At 36.3% G+C, this 16,375-nt stretch overlaps 2 long non-coding RNA genes across 4 annotated transcripts; one reads left to right on the top strand and one right to left on the bottom strand.

The window, feature by feature from the left end:
- Positions 1 to 4,820: 4,820 nt before the first annotated feature.
- On the bottom strand, positions 4,821 to 16,061 carry LOC110940277. The gene is made up of 2 exons (XR_002592962.2): positions 15,827 to 16,061; positions 4,821 to 6,033 (listed from the first exon to the last, which is right to left on the bottom strand). It is a non-coding gene; the product is annotated as an uncharacterized LOC110940277 (long non-coding RNA).
- On the top strand, positions 11,138 to 13,966 carry LOC110940275. 3 transcript variants are annotated; one of them, XR_002592961.2, is made up of 5 exons: positions 11,141 to 11,645; positions 11,761 to 11,870; positions 12,653 to 12,799; positions 13,024 to 13,496; positions 13,590 to 13,966. It is a non-coding gene; the product is annotated as an uncharacterized LOC110940275 (long non-coding RNA). The 3 variants fall into 3 exon arrangements; XR_002592959.2 differs by having other exon boundaries at positions 11,138 to 11,645; positions 11,761 to 12,799; XR_002592960.2 differs by having other exon boundaries at positions 11,138 to 11,645; positions 11,761 to 12,799; positions 13,217 to 13,496.
- Positions 16,062 to 16,375: the final 314 nt, after the last annotated feature.

Below are 16,375 nucleotides of genomic sequence, written 5' to 3' on the forward strand. Positions count from 1 at the left end.
TCCGATTTTCGGATATCCGAAAATCGGATTATCCGATCTTGAACACCCCTACTCCTTGCTCAATTCCTGTTTTGACTTCTTTGACTCGTAGATAGTCTAATTTATGCTTCGCGTTAGTTGTATTATGTGGAGTAATTGTTAAAGAATCGCAGTAATCGATGTATACTTATCGCTTTACGACTGTGAATAATAGGAAGTAACAATGCGATAAAGTTATCTAAACGATAATCAATCTAATTTCATCAACATCGAAATCGCAATCGAACTCGCAACTCGAATTACGCACTTTGAATATTGTTATACGTGTGTGTGTGCCTTATGTGTTACTTGTGCATGTTTATTTATGTTATGTGTAGTGATCAATCGAAACTCAATCGCAATCGAACTAAATCGAAATCGAACTAGGATAATTAATGGAGAAGGGATAATGCGAGATATGAGTAGTTGGGATTAAAAGTAATTTGAATAGGAAACCCTATCGCATTCGCATCACTCGCAATCGCAATCGAAACGGCAAAACTTGTCGAAGCAATTGACTGATCGATCAGGCAGCTGACCGATCGACCAGCTGTCCGATCGAACAGCAGTTCGATCGACCAGCCAGTCGGCCAGCCTGCTAACCGATCGACCAGCCCTTTCCTCTTTGGGTAACTCTATAAATACCCCATGTCACTTTCACACTTTCTACTTTTGGCAACTCTCTGTCCGACCAACGCCTTCACCTTGCATCATTTTACACGTCACTTATCGTTATGCTATCAATCTATTCAGGCTAACCCTACTCTCTAGCGCTCCCTTCAATCCATCAATCACTGTGAGTATACTCGATCCCTTTTTGCTTTATGCACATTTGGGTGTTACATACGTTACTTATTCTAAATCACATCGACACACTACGCAATACTTTAAACGCTAACCGTTACTGCATGTTATACGTGACTAAGTAAATGCTTGTTTGTTATGTTTACACATGGAATGTTGTACCTGCCTTAACGACGATAGTACTATAGTTTGGACTCAGCACCCGCTCACGCGGGGGTTGTTAAGGGCAATTATTTGCATGGATTACAGTGGTGATCATGTATTACGAACTGCCTTGGGCAGTCAACCCGCAGTCATTGGTATCGATAGGTTCATGTCGATAACTAACATGCTTCGTTTTACTCAGTGTACGTGTTGGTTATACGTGAACTATTTCGAATTCTATATGCTATTATCAAACTTGTATGCTCGCCTTTACACTATGTGTATTGACTTTTATTTTAACGTATGTGACAGGTGCTTAAGATGCATATTTGCTTGGAAATCAAGGCTAGGAAAGAGTCCTAGAAACCAACAAATAGTTGTCTGTACTAATGAAACCTGAGTTGTCGGAACAGAACTATTTGACTAGATTTTATCTGTAATAATTACATTAATTTTTATGACATGGTATGGGACGTGTTGTTATAAATAATTGGTAATTGTAGTTGTTATGGAAACTTCTGGACAATCTGCTTCGCTCGGTGCCACGCCCCGATGTTTCCGCCATCGGTTGGGGTGTGACACTTTATGACTACACCTTCTTGTGATATAAAACCCCATAAAGCCCCCCTTATGCACTTTTTGCCACTTGTAGCATAACGCCCCTAAAGGGCTTTATGACTACACATGGTCTTATAAAAGCTAACTACCCCTACGATTTTTAAACGTCGTTTCTTTTTCTTACGTAAATATTTTTTATAAAAGATTACATCATAAAAACAATCTTTTGTTCTCTTTAATGAGTATAGTATATCTATAGTTTTTTTAATAAAAAAATATATATATATATTACGTGATTAACGGTATGGGTGAACAATAAAATGGAAAAGGTTTGAAAATTACGGAATGTTACAATATCAATGTCAATTTTAAACATAAAACCCTTTCTTTTCATCCACCCGATCTGTGACAACCAGCAAAAATTCATGGTAATTTCGTACAACTTAACGACTATTTATATTTAGTGGTGTTCATTTGTTGCTTATTTATGCATAATTAGGTCATACAAGTCTAGCATTTGCAGGACATATTTAAACTTGACAATTGATATTGTTACTATCGTCGCGTCGTGAGAAAACGAATACAATGTCCTAATATGTTGGCGAAAAATGCGGAAATCATTATTCACCTAAACACACTATTCATGTCAGCAAATTCAGAAACCATCCGAAACAACTAACGAATGATACGAAAGCGTATCATCACAAATGTATACACTAAAAACCCTGATTAGGGGTATCATTTGCCACAATACTTTAATTTTCAAATCAGTATTAGATAGAACCCTAAGACCTTTTTGCACAAAATCATAGAAATTTTTAAAACTTGGTATCAATAAAAACCCTTGTTCTTTAATGCCCCCCATAGGAAGGTGTAAGTGGAACACACAATCAACATTATACACTTTCTCACAGAGATAAAACAACTGAAGGGCAATCAACACCAAAAAACTAACTTTCATTGCCCGGGGCAGACCTGCCATAGAAGTAGGGGTAGCCCCCGCTACCCCTCTAACTTTTCGCCGAAAGTACAAAATTTTTTTCGACGTTTTTGTATACCGCTACCCCTTGAGAAATATTGTGCTACCCCTCCTCAATATCCAAACACCCTTATTTTCCGGCGAGCAAGATGTTTGCAAAGGTGGCCTGAGGTGTCTGCGTAGAAGAAATATGTTAAATGAAGAAGATGATCTAAAAAGAAAACTTTTATTTGATTTTTCTTTTAATGTGAAACCAAATTTCGATGTAAAGTTTGTAAAAAGTATGAGTAAATGACACTGACTTTACATCAATATTTAATAGTATTTTATTTGATATAATAAAACCTTTCCTAGCGTCTTGTTTTATTTAATACTTTTACCTTATTACTTATTTTTTTATTAATCGCCTGCTTGCGATATGCGCATATAAAGTATATATGTGTTGGTACTCGGGATATAATGTATAAGTGAAAGTGCACTAAGTTTAACGTTATTTTGCTAATTTCGTGAAAGTAACGTTAAAAGAAGGGAATGGTTAATCATGCATCATATAGTGGCGTTGATAGCCAAAGACAAGCGGGTACATGCCCTAATCGGCATCTGTCTCAATCGTTGCTGAGTGTTATGTGCCTTATGTCTAAAGCTTGATGCAAAACTACTATCCTGCTGGAAGTTTCACTGGAAGCAACTTCTCTATTCTTACGGGGTAGAGGTAAGGATGTCTACACCTTACTTTTCTCAAACCCTACGTTAATTCTTCTATTGGTAAGATTTACTAACTATACGACTTATCTTTTTATTTAGTTTAAGGTCTATTATTTTTATAAGTTATTTTTATCCTTGAACAGAGAGGGGGGGTTATGGTTTTTGTTTCTCTCACATACACATATATACATACATATATATCTATAATTTCTCTCACACACATATATATACATACATGATATAAATCCCTCATTTCCACTACATACCCAAGTTACCCACTTCTCTTACATATTTTGCCATTTGTCACATAACCCTCTTATGAAGCTTGACCACTACACATGGACTAAGAAAAGGTAAAAACATACAATTATGAATTAACAAATAAACTTTTATTTGGATCCCGGTTAATAAAATTTGGTTTCGTCATTGGTTATTTTATTTGGTTTCCAAAATGTTTATTCGAATATTTACTTAAATATGATTATATCGTTCGATTATTAGCGGTTTATATTATAACTTGATTTAATCCAATTGTCACCTATATATATTATAATCTGGTTAAAATTAGTTTATATTACGACTTGATTTGTTATCCAATAATCACTAAGCGGATAGGTATGAATAGGTTTTACCCGACTTGTTTTGACCCGTCTTTGGTTTATCAGGTATTGAAGATAGTGCTAGTTTTAGCGCTAAAAATTATTTTATTATTTTGAACGCTGTATGAAGTACGGTAAAAAAAACGTTACCCCTAAAATGTTAGTCTAGATCCGCCACTGTTCATTGCTACCTCATTCCTATGGCACCAAGCTTGATACTTTATCTCTAGACTATAGTCAACAACACGAGAGTATACAGAAGGAAAATAATCAAAACCAAGACAACATTCAACATGTAAGAATATATATTATAAATTATATATTTACATAGCCATTATTGTTATTTGTATTATAAATGATCAATGACATTAATGCCCATATTCACTTAATTGTAAATTATTTGATAAACGTATTTGCCCTTAATAGAAGACTAGGGTTTCTCCTTATGTGTATAAATAGAGCTCATTAGAGAGGTGTAAAGGTTGGTTCACAATCATTTCATAACATCACTCACAAATCATTCACCCTAAAACGGAACCGAAGAACATCATGGCTACAACTGTCTCTACCATTTCGGGTTTAACATGTACACACATTCCTTCATGTTGTTTCTATTATTTTATGTTTAGAATTGGTCAACATGTAATATCAGAGCTTATGTTGAATAAATCAATTATACTTGTTACAAAACAAAAGATTTGAAGAAAACCCACTTTAAAATCGGATTTTTATAGATCTAATATAGTTTTCGGTTTTGAAGTTCATAGTTATGTTTTATGGATTGTTAAAATTGATAAAAACATGTTTTAATGAGATTAATACATAAAATGTGGATAAAAACATGTTTTAGTGAGAAGTAACTCTCATAAAATGTGTTGTCTAAGCTTTTGGTTTCCCCAAATCCTCATCTCTCTATTCGAGTTCCGCCTTTATTGTATAGATGACTGACTTGTGATTTATAGTCAAGCACTCAAGCATATTAGGCAACTAAATCAAACCAGATGATCAAATGATTAGTGATAATCCTAAGCATCCTCTGAGCAAATTCACTAACTTTATAGCATAATTCATCTAGGGTTTAATGATAATCATATAGCTTTAGACAAATCGTTGCAATACATTTACTTAACTCGAACAAAATTTTCTTTTATAAAAAGTCAAACGAAAACGTTTTGTAAAAAGTCAAACGAAAACCTGAAAAAGAACTCTAGGCTCATATATGGTAATAATCAAAACACAGAAGAACAAACCGCCATTGCTGCAAACATCACGTTTGCTTCAAATAGAAGCCTCTGGAGATTACCCCACCAACATACGGTATGTTTCAACTTTCGTTTGATCCATTCAGACGAAAAATTTATCATCACCTCTAAACATTGTTGTTTCTTCCTCATAATGTAGCCTCTACGGTTCATTTACGTTTCATGATGAATATGATCTACATAAGACTGGGACTATAGGTGCACAAAAAACCTATACCTGGACCCGAGGAAAAAACTCAGAACCGGTTATTTTTTAATCCGGGGTTTTCTATACCCGTAACCGAACCCTATCCTACCCCTAGGTAGGATAGAGTATACATTTTGAGATCAATACTCGTATCCGAAACCGTACCCGTTTTATACTGGAAAAATACCCGTTACCGGTTTTTTTAATACTCGATAGAATACCTAAAAAAGTACATTTTTATATTTACTTCACAATTTTTTTATTAAAGATTTTTAAAAATGCATATCATAAAGCAAATACTTTATACTTTAAGAGAATTTATGTTATTATAATTGATATTTTTTTAATTTTTTTACAAATTACAAACCAAACATATTTTTTAAAATTGGGTATTGATACCTGAACCCATAACCGGTTCCAATATCCATTTATATACCCAAACCGATCATACCCTACTCAGGTGGAATTCTCCCGTCCATTATCAAAGGAATTCTCCTGTTCAAAACTTCCAGCCAAAAGAACACTTTGGGTGGAACCCAATTGTTCCACAAAGGTCTATACAAGTTCCTGTGCCCTTTAGAAGCATCACCACAAAGGTCTAAACGAGTTCCTGCCTTTAGAAGCATCAAAAATTTGAGACCTTAAGCCACCATTTATCTTCTCCATTGCGTCCAGAAAACCTGTTAAGAATGTACACTAATCGGCCCAATTCATCCCACTCTTAAGGCTGCACCGGGTCCCGAGTCCATTCCCAAGCTCAAAGGTTTTATACATGCCCTATCCATTGTCATCATGCAAAAATTAACAATCAAGATGATTGGTGGAGCTAAAAATTAAAAAATTATAAACCAAGTAATGCCAAACTCTAGATTTAGACGTCGGAAAATTTAGTAAAATTACGTATTAGTTTTTTTTAAACAGCCTTGTTATTGAAATCCATGCGAAAAAAGCTACGGCAGGGAGCTGAAGCAAAACAAAATTCAAAGAAAAAAAAAACCAAAAAACAAATACAGAACGTAACTGGACACCAAACTGTAGTTTAGAAAATTGCCGACGCCAAGCTGCAACACCCGGACCAATATAAATTTAAACACCTTGACCCACACTTGCACCAATCAGACCAAACTGTAGTAAAATTACGTAGACAATTAGCAGGTCAATCAAACACTCGACAATCGTAATTCAAAAGGTCATGCTTTCCAAAAACCAATTAATCCACATGACCAAATATAATTTTGTGGCTGTTGAGAATCGAAGGCTCAGATATGTTGCAATGGAACTTGTTTGGCCCGAATCTGCCATGGCTGCAATCGCAGTTGCAAGTGAATATCAACCTCCATAGACAACAATTGTCGTTTAAAACTGGTTTGGGTTTAATCCGGTTTTAACTTTGTTGACCAAATTTAGAACCGGCTTTAAGCCCAATCCAGTTTAATAAATTAACCCGGTTTGTGCACCTCTAAAATATTGCCAAGCCAAGATACAGATAGGATCCACAAACTCCAATTTTGCTCGCTACATTATATCATCACAGCCTCCTACTTCTCACACAATTAAAACCAGAAAAAAAAAAATAAAGCAAATGGAGACAGGCAAGATCATCAACTCATAATTGATCAGAAGATCAAATGGCAAGAGGGAGGTTATTATAAGAAACCCTCACACTCTCAACGGAGCCTCATTCACAGTTGCATGTGTCAAATACATACATACTGAATTGCCTAACATAATGCAACAACAGCAGCAGCAGCAGCAACGTCATCATCATCTCCATTCCATAAATAGAGAGAGAGTAGTTTATTCAAGCATATTATCAGCTGATCAAATTCACTAACATGAACTCACCTTTTAGCCTATTTCATTTAGGGTTTGTTTTTACGTGCCATCAACTACAACCTACTCATTCTTAATAACTAACTATATTGTTAATTACTAAACTGTAAAACAAATTTATTCAGAAGTCAAAACCCCAAGTCTAAAAAAGCTATTGAAAACCATGCGAAAAAAGCTACGGCAGGAAGCTGAAGCAAACTCTGATTAATAACAAAACCCGGTTTGCGCACCTCTAATACATTGCCCAGCCAAGATACAGATCAGATCCAGAAACTCCGATTTGCTCACTGCATTTTATCATCACAGCCTCATTCACTTGATCAAAACACAATATAAGAAACACCTCAGATTTGTTATAACCCAATTCATACTAAACTGAAACAGTTTTATCAAAAGTCCAAACCCCAAATCTAAATTAAAACAAATTATGGAGAAAAGAACTGTAAAAAAATAAAGTAAAAAATATATTTATAAATCAAATCAAACTATTTGATTTGGGGTTTGTTTTTACGTGCCATCAGTTTCATTCTTAAACTCTAAACTATATATTGTTAATTACTAAATTGTAAAACAAATTTGATCAGAAGTCAAATCCCAAAATCTAAATCAAAACGAAACATGAAAAAAAAACAAGAATTAAAAGAGGCTCAGATCTGTTAGTAATGAGAACAAAGAAGAACAAACCGCCATGGCTGCAAACATCGCGGCTGCTTCAATAGTAGAAGCCTCCGGAAGTTACCCCGCCAAGATACGGTCTGGTTCAAGCTTTGGTCGATCCACTCAGGCAACAAGAATTTCATCATCATCTCTAAGCATTGCTGTTTTTTCCTCATAATTATGATTCTGGCTTCTGGGTACGAGTATGCTACAGCTGGCACTGCCAGAAAAAGAACGAGTAGATGTTCATGTTCCTATCCAGAAAGGGGTGTTAAATTTTGGGGGAAATCGAAGATCATCGACTGCTGAGGAGGGCAACACCCCACCATTTATCATCATTGCCTCTGTACTTGCAAACAATTAGCACCACCGCCACCACCAACACAAAAAAATGGAGCAAAATCACCAACTCATAGTTGATAAAAAATGGCAAGAGGGAAGTTACTCTTAGAAACCCTCCTCAATCTCCCTCGAGTCTCAGTTCACATGAGAATAACACAGTATAACACCGGTTTGTGAACTCGAACCATTTTGACCCGACCCGAAACCGATTATGAAACAGGTTTGGTGAAACCGGTCCAGTTTCAAACCAACCACCAGTTTGAGAACTCCTCCCTCTTTGGTAGGACCGGTTTTGCTATTCAAAAGGGTTTGCGGCATAGCCTGTTGCACGTTTACCTGCTACTGGCTGTTTTGGCATATTACCTGTAACCCAGTTTCACCAAATACCAGTTTTGACTGTTCTTGGCCCAAAACGAAGCAATTTTAACCTGAATCGGTTTGGGAAAAAAAAACCCCGAAATGTGCTTTAGAGTTGTACATCATGCTTTAAAGGTGTTTTAAGTAAAGTGGCAAATTACCTTAAGTTGTCCTTCCTATATGCTTTATAATATAGTATAGTATCATTGGAATTCATTTTCGAAATCCGCCATGGCTGCAAGCACAGTTGCATGTATCAGATACATACCAACCAAGTTGCCTAGCCAAGATACGGATCAGATCTGTAAATTCCGATTTTGCTTGAAATAATTTCCATCGTCATAGTCTTTATATATGGAACAACAACAAAGGGCAATTGGGTCTTTTTTCACTTTATGTATGAAAATACCTCCGACTTAACGAGAAAAATGGATGGAATTAACGAGCCGGATGAAAATGGCCAGATTTCAAACCTTTTGGATCCAGATGTGAAAAAACAAACCTTTGGACAAAAGTTGCAAAGTGAAAGTGCACTAATTTTAACGTTATTTTACTAATTTCGTTAAAATAACGTTAAAAGAGGGGGATGGGTAATCATGCATCATGTGGTGGCGTGGATAGCCGAAGGACAAGGGAGTACACGCACTAATCGGCCTTTGTATCAATTGCTGAGTGTTATGTGCCTTATGTCCAAGGCTTGATGTGCAAAAAGTGTTCTTTAGTCTGTATGTTCATCTTCCTATCCAGAAAAGGGTGTTAAATTTTGTGGTCAAATGGAAGAACATGGGCTGCTGAGGGGGGGGAACAACCCATGAAAACCCCCTTCCCTCTGCTGCCTCACTTGTGTTGCCTGAGCTTTCAGTTCCCCCAAACCCTGATTTATTGTACATGACTCACTTGTGATTTTTAATCAAAGTTGCTCTGTTCAATGTTGCAATACAAACAGAGGCTAAGATCTATAACAATGGAACTTGTTTTTGCCCAATCCACCATGGCTGCAATCGTAGTTGCAAAGTATTCATGAGAGAATCTCCAAACACAACAATTGCCATCTGGATTGCCCAGCTAAGATTCAGATCGGTTCCACAAACTCCGATTTTGCTCAGGCTACGTTTATCATCATTGCCTCGTACTTTTAAACAGTTAACCCCACCACCAACAGAAAAAAGATAAAGCAAAATCACCAACTCAGAGTTGATCAGAAGATCAAATGCCAAGGGCAAAATCTCCCCTAGTCTCGATTCACTTGAGCATAACACAACATAAATGTAGAGGTGAACAAAAAACCGATTTGTGAACTGGAACCAGTTTTGACCCGACCTGAAACCGATTATGAAACAGGTTTGGTGAAATTGGTCCCTGTTTCAAAACGACCACCGGTTTGGGAAAATGTGCACCACTAGGGAGATAGATTTTCTTAGCTCCAAGAATAAAGGTTTTGAGGCTCAGATATATTATCATCGGAATTTATTGTATAAACCCGCCATGGCTGCAATGACAATTGCAAGTATCAAATACATACCGAAGATACGGATCCAATCTGTAAATACCAGTTTTGACTGTTCTTGGCCCAAAACGAAGCGATTTTAACCTGAACCTGTTTGGGAAAAAAACTCGAAATGTGCACCTCAAGGTAGATGTTCTTTTATCTCTAAGGATAAAGGTTTTGAGGCTCAGATATATTATCATTGGAATTCATTTTCGAAATCCGCCATGGCTGCAATCACAGTTGCATGTATCAAATACATACCAACCAAGTTGCCTAGCCAAGACAAGATACGGATCAGACCTGTAAATTCCAATTTTGCTCGAAATAATTTCCATCGTCATAGCCTTTATATATGGAACAACAACAGCAACAAAGGAAGATTTGGTCTTTTTACATTTATGTATGAAAATACCTCCGACTTAACGAGAAAAATGGATGGAATTAATGAGCCGGATGAAAATGGCAAGATTTCAAACCTTTTGGATCCAGATGTGAAAAAACAAACCTTTGGACAAAAGTCGCAAAACTGACCAAACCTCAGGGACGAAAATGGCATTTTACTCTGTTTTTATGCAGTGTAAAAAATGGCATTTTACCGCCATGGCTGCAAACATCACGTTTGCTTCAAATAGAAGCCTCCGGATATTACCCCGCCAAGATACGGTCTCTTTCAACCTTCGTTCGATCCACTCAGACAACGACAAATAAATTCATCATAATCGCCTCTATACATTGCTGTTTTTTCCCGAGTTGCCTAGCCAAGATACGAATCTGATCTGTAAATTCTGAGTTTGCTCAATAATTTCCATCGTCATAGCCATGTTAATTGGGACAACAATAACAGCATCAACAACAACATTATCATCAATCATCCTCCAATCCCATAAAAGAAGAGAGTTGTTTAATCAAACATGTCATATGACGAAATCATGGGCTCATATTCAATAGGTTGATCAAATGGCAAGTGATCGGCAACTCTCTCCAACAAAACTTAGATCTCTCTCACCGGAGCCTCATTCATCAATGCAATTTCACATTCAACTTATTCATCATACTACAAATCCGACCATAGACAAATTTATGCACTACATATCGTTAATTGGTAAACTGGAAACATGTTTATCAGAAGTCAAAACCCTAAATCCAAGAATTGTACAAATAGTAAAAATAAAAAACGAAAATCTATTACTATTATAAAAAGGAGAAGTGATGGATAGAGATGTAATTTTACATGGTATACAACTTTCGAAGCAATATGTACAAGATACTTCAAGCCATTTGTGAGGGGTATTTTAAGACACCTAGGGGTAAACTAGGGTTTTCACCCATTGAATTGAATGGGATTCCATGCTGGCCTGCAAATATGAACCGTCTCACCTTCATACCCACACACCGTTACAAATCTCTCCTCAAATTCTCTACGAAACACCTCATGAAACCCTTCATCATCCAAACGCACAAGCACATCTTCATCATCATCTTCTGCTTCCAAATTGTGTTGGATTCCTCCCAAATCTTCTACCTAGGGTTCCGATTGAGAATTCCAGAGGCATGTTTTTGGATTTGATTATGTTTGGTAATGATGATAATCGAATGAGACTGATCTATACCCGTGTTTCGAAGGGTAATCGATGTTTAAAAAGACGGATTGAAACAACCCCTCTTCATCTCGCCAGAACCCTAATCGATTCGTCAACCACCACATCTGCAGGTTTCTCTTTCCTTCTCTACTGGTTTTGTTTCTAATTTCTTGTAATTTGCCGATTTTTATTTTAATTTGTTTATCGTAATTGATGTTGATGTTGATTGTTGTTTGTTGTTTGCAGGAATCAAGCATATTTCTATAGTCAATTGGAGCTTTATAAGCATGTGATTAAGGATTGCAATAAGGCGCTTCAAATTGATTCTACTCTTCTTCAAGTTTATACCCTAAAAGGTTTTTTGTTCTTATTTTGTTTTAAGTTGTTGATTGAATGATTGATTACCTTTGTTAATTAACATGGGCAATTAGATGTTTGCAATGTTAACAAGATACTGATCTTATTTGTTTTTACTGTGATTAGTGTCCTCGATTTCAGTTCTATTAACTGGTCGAGAAATAAGAAATTAATTTCTTTGATCTTCTCATGTTACTACCAAGTTTAAAGTTTAAACAATGTCTATGGTCGGCAAGCATTGATAGACGATCTCAAGAACGATGACATCCAACTACAGTTGAAATCAATTAAAAGACTATCAAAAATTGATAGGTGATGATTGTTCAGGGACATCAATCGGCACGAGTAATGGTTTTTTGGAATTGAGCATAGGCATAATTCCATTAGAAATTCATTAAATTTGTTCATTCATTATCATCTTGGTTATTTCATCTCTTTCATATTAGTTTCAAGATCGAATCTTTCATAGTCTACTTGGTGTTTTCATCACCACGGGAAAAGATTACCAGTTAACGTTACTGATATAAACAAAAACAGAATCATGAAACTGAAAAAAGCTTACCTAAGTACTCGCCGGAACCCTAGCATTGACCAGAATCTGATTTGTCGCTTAATCGATTCACCATCACTGCAGCGAATTGGATCTTAATCTATATATTAGACAGATATTGAGAACCTGTTGTTTCCGTCCTATCACCGATGCCGACAATTGAAGCTGTTACCCATGTAGTTATAAGATAATTGATTATGATTGTTATGTTGTTAGTATGACTGGCTGCAGATACAGGTGAATTGATTTAGTTTTGATCCGGCGTAAGACATTGAATAGGAGCAAACATGCTATTATCTAACCCGTGTCAATCATCAGCTTCAAAATGACAACTTACATGAAACTCCGCCTCGGTATTGCCCTTCAACTGAGGACAAGGTACATTATCCATTTCATTTTCTTAAAATACAGTCACCCTAATTTCGTACTTTTCTCTTAATTAATAATTCACCAAGTTGTAAAACAAATTGATGGTACAGGCTTTGAGTAGTCACTTCACAATTGATATTGCTGAACACGATGTCAAACAAATTTCACATACATGCAGAATTTGCATATCACTGAAAACATATCTTTTTGTTATTTAAACCGTTTTGCCTCAGAGATGAAGGCGCACCTGTCTGATAACTCTGCGATGCAGCGATGCCAATGACCCTTCTGTTCAAAAATCATATGGGTTAAACATTATTCAGAACTTGGGGTGTTAAATGGGGCATGTTTCCGGATTGGCTTCAGAACTAGGGGTGTTAAGTGTAAATTGTTCGATCTTTTTTACGAAAATATCCGGTTATGCAGATGGTTCTCCTGTTATTTGGGTCTCAACAGATCTTGCTGACTATGACTGTAAAGCCGGCAACAAGCTACAAGAAATTGTTCGATCTTTTTTACGAAAAGGCTCGTGCATGTGTTGAAGTCTACAAACGGTTGTCGAAATCTGCGGGTGGCAACCCGGATATGAGCCTAGATGAACTACTTGCTTCACTTGTTCGTTCAATGAGTGGGAGTAAAAACTTCCCCATGGTGTGTCAATCCGGGACTTGATCAAAGCATTAAAGACAAATATGCCGCTATCGAGGTTAATTATTATCTTTTTTTTTCATTTTGTTTTATAGTTGTTATGTTGGGTTTTCATCAAAACTTTTTATTTAAATTGTCATATTGATTTCAGATTATAGCCAAAAAGTGGACACTTTACCAAGGCTATGGAGGTTGAAGCTAAAAAGATGAGAAGGGAGGCAGCTGCAGTGGAGGAGGTATCTGCTACGTGTGTCGACAAAGAACATGCTTATTGCAGAAAGTATGAGTGAAATCTGATATACATGACGCAGGGTTTGGGGCCATAATTGAGGAATTGTGGAAGGAACCGGCATGCTTACCAAAATGGTAGTCAAACTGATAGTAAAAAACAGTTTCAGCCTGGTCTTGATAAAATGACAAGTGGAGAAGATACCCGAACAACTTTGATGATTAAAAACATTCCTAACAATTAAGACAAAGATATCATTTTGATTATTATTGGCATTTACAGATTGATAGTGATGTTCACGTTCTGGTGTTAACAAAAAAATCCGTGGAGACGTTCAAACCATAGTTGTTAATAGCCATCGCCTCTTGCGCCTAGGCCCATTTTTCAGGCGAGGCAAGTTAGTTGCGCTTTAAGTCGAGGAAATTGCGCTTTAATTCTCTAGGTGATGGTTCAGGCGCAGATTCCGGCGAGATTCATAGATCCCGGAGAGTTTCCGGCCAAATTCTCTAAATTCCGACAAGATTCTAGCCAATTTTCTAATTTTATTCAAGGAAAACTACTTTTCTACACTAATACACTAATATTTTTAGAACTTTTGGTTCTTAATAGATGATATATAGTTTTATATAATAGTTTTTGTTTATTTTATTTAAATTCTTTTTCTAATACATAATATAGTTTAACTTTTTTTCATTATGCGCTTAATTTTTCTCAAGCCCTCGCTTTATTTGCGCTTTGCGTCTAGGCCCCAGGCGAGGCCTATACGCCTTAAGTGCGCTTAGCGTCTTTAATAACTATGGTTCAAACTGCTAATGGTTCTTAAAAGTGGCAAACCAAACTAGCTGGCTTGATTGGGCCGGTTGGACTGGACCGGTCAAATTGGTTCAGTTTGGCGGTTTGAACCATTTTTTTTTTTATAAATTGTATATATACATGATGGATATTGCAAAATGAAAATATATATAAATAATAATTGTTAAAGGATATGTTCCACAAGTTTCAAACTGTTGTCCGAACTGGCTGGTTTGCTTTGTTTTGGCGGTTCAGTTAGAATCAACGGTTTATGAATACCTCTACAGATTGCAACGTGATTGGCACATAAATATTTCAACTTGATTATCTTTAACACCATGTTCATTGTATCTTTGGTACTCCAGGTATACTTCAAAGATGCTGCTTGTTACTATTGATGAAAATCATAGTGGTACTTATGAATTTATGTACTTGCAAATCGATTTTAAGGTTTTATTTCTGTTAAGATTTTTTTGCCTATGAACATCTTTTCAAGTGAGTGTTTTTTGGGTTCATATGATGCTTTTACCGAAGGGATATTCGACTATTTCATGTCAAAAATTGCAATTTTCATAAGTTATTTTGGCTTCATGAGTAATTGAGGTTGTGTTTAGCTGCGAAACAGTTAAGCACATAGCTTATTTTCATAGGGTGCTTTTATTGAAGGGATATACCAAATATATATATATTTTTTATATTTAAACATGCATTTTCTATAAAGTATGATCTTTGTATTACAAGCACTTAGAATTCGTTTTTTATAACCCTTCCAGTGACTGTAAAATAAAGACGATTGTATTTGTCTTCTTTCTTGACATTTGCAGAGATCAAAAGCTCGTTGTGATCGTCACAAAGTGTCGTTTCTTTATGATCGGGACGACTGTATTTGTCTTCTTTCAAATCATTATATTCATCAATTGGTTGAATTCTTAACGGGTCAAATCTTTCATATGTGTACACAACTTATTTTGTATAATTTTTCTTATCGAATTATGTTCTCGACCCGTATTTTCGAGTCCGCTGCAACGCGCGGGTTCCCCACTAGTATAAAAAAGAAGAAGAATTAAGAGAGGCTCAGATGTGTTAATAATGAGAAGAAAGAGGAACCGCCATGGCTGCAAACATCACGGCTGCTTTAATAGTAAAAGCCTCCGGAGATTACCCCGCCAAGATACGGTAAGTCTCAACCTTCATTCCATTCACTCAGACAACAACCACAAATTCATCATCATCGCCTCACAATGTTAAAAAAGAGAAAGAGGGGTGTTTGGAATTGAGTATGTCGCAGCCGGTGCTAACCACTACGAAGAACATATATAATAATAATTTCACCGATACAAACATAAATGACGAAAACTGTAATTTACCCAAAAAGAAAAGATTATAGAAGAAGCAGTCCAGTCAACAAGCAATCGGATGATCAGAAGATCGGAGTTCGATCCCAGATGTAAGGGGTGTTGAATTTCGGGGGGAAATCAGAGATCATGGGCTACGGAGGGGGGCAACACCCAACCCTTCCCACTGCTGCCTCCTTCTCTAGCGTTGTCTGAGCTTTCGGTTTCCCCCAAACCCTCGTTTCTGCAGTGGACTTCTGCTTTTGTAGATGACTCGCTTTGATTTTAATCAAAGTTTCACTTTTGACCCTTCAATCTTTCCTATGTTTGTTGTAAGGGAATGAATGAAATAGTGTTAACAACATTTTATACCAATCAATAATTTAAACCAAGTCGCTAGTTTGAGATTTAGAGGGTGTTTGTTGCGTTTTCAAAATAGATTATGCGTTTTGAAAATAGATTTTGTGTTTTCAAAATTGCGTTTTGAAAAAGCATGTAGGTACATGCTTCTCCAAAACTGCGTTTTGGAGGCAGATAATCACTTTTTCATCCAAACACTTTTTTAGATTATTTATGTTTTAC

This window comes from Helianthus annuus, chromosome 5 (assembly GCF_002127325.2).
Source record: "Helianthus annuus cultivar XRQ/B chromosome 5, HanXRQr2.0-SUNRISE, whole genome shotgun sequence".
Lineage (NCBI taxonomy): Eukaryota > Viridiplantae > Streptophyta > Magnoliopsida > Asterales > Asteraceae > Helianthus > Helianthus annuus.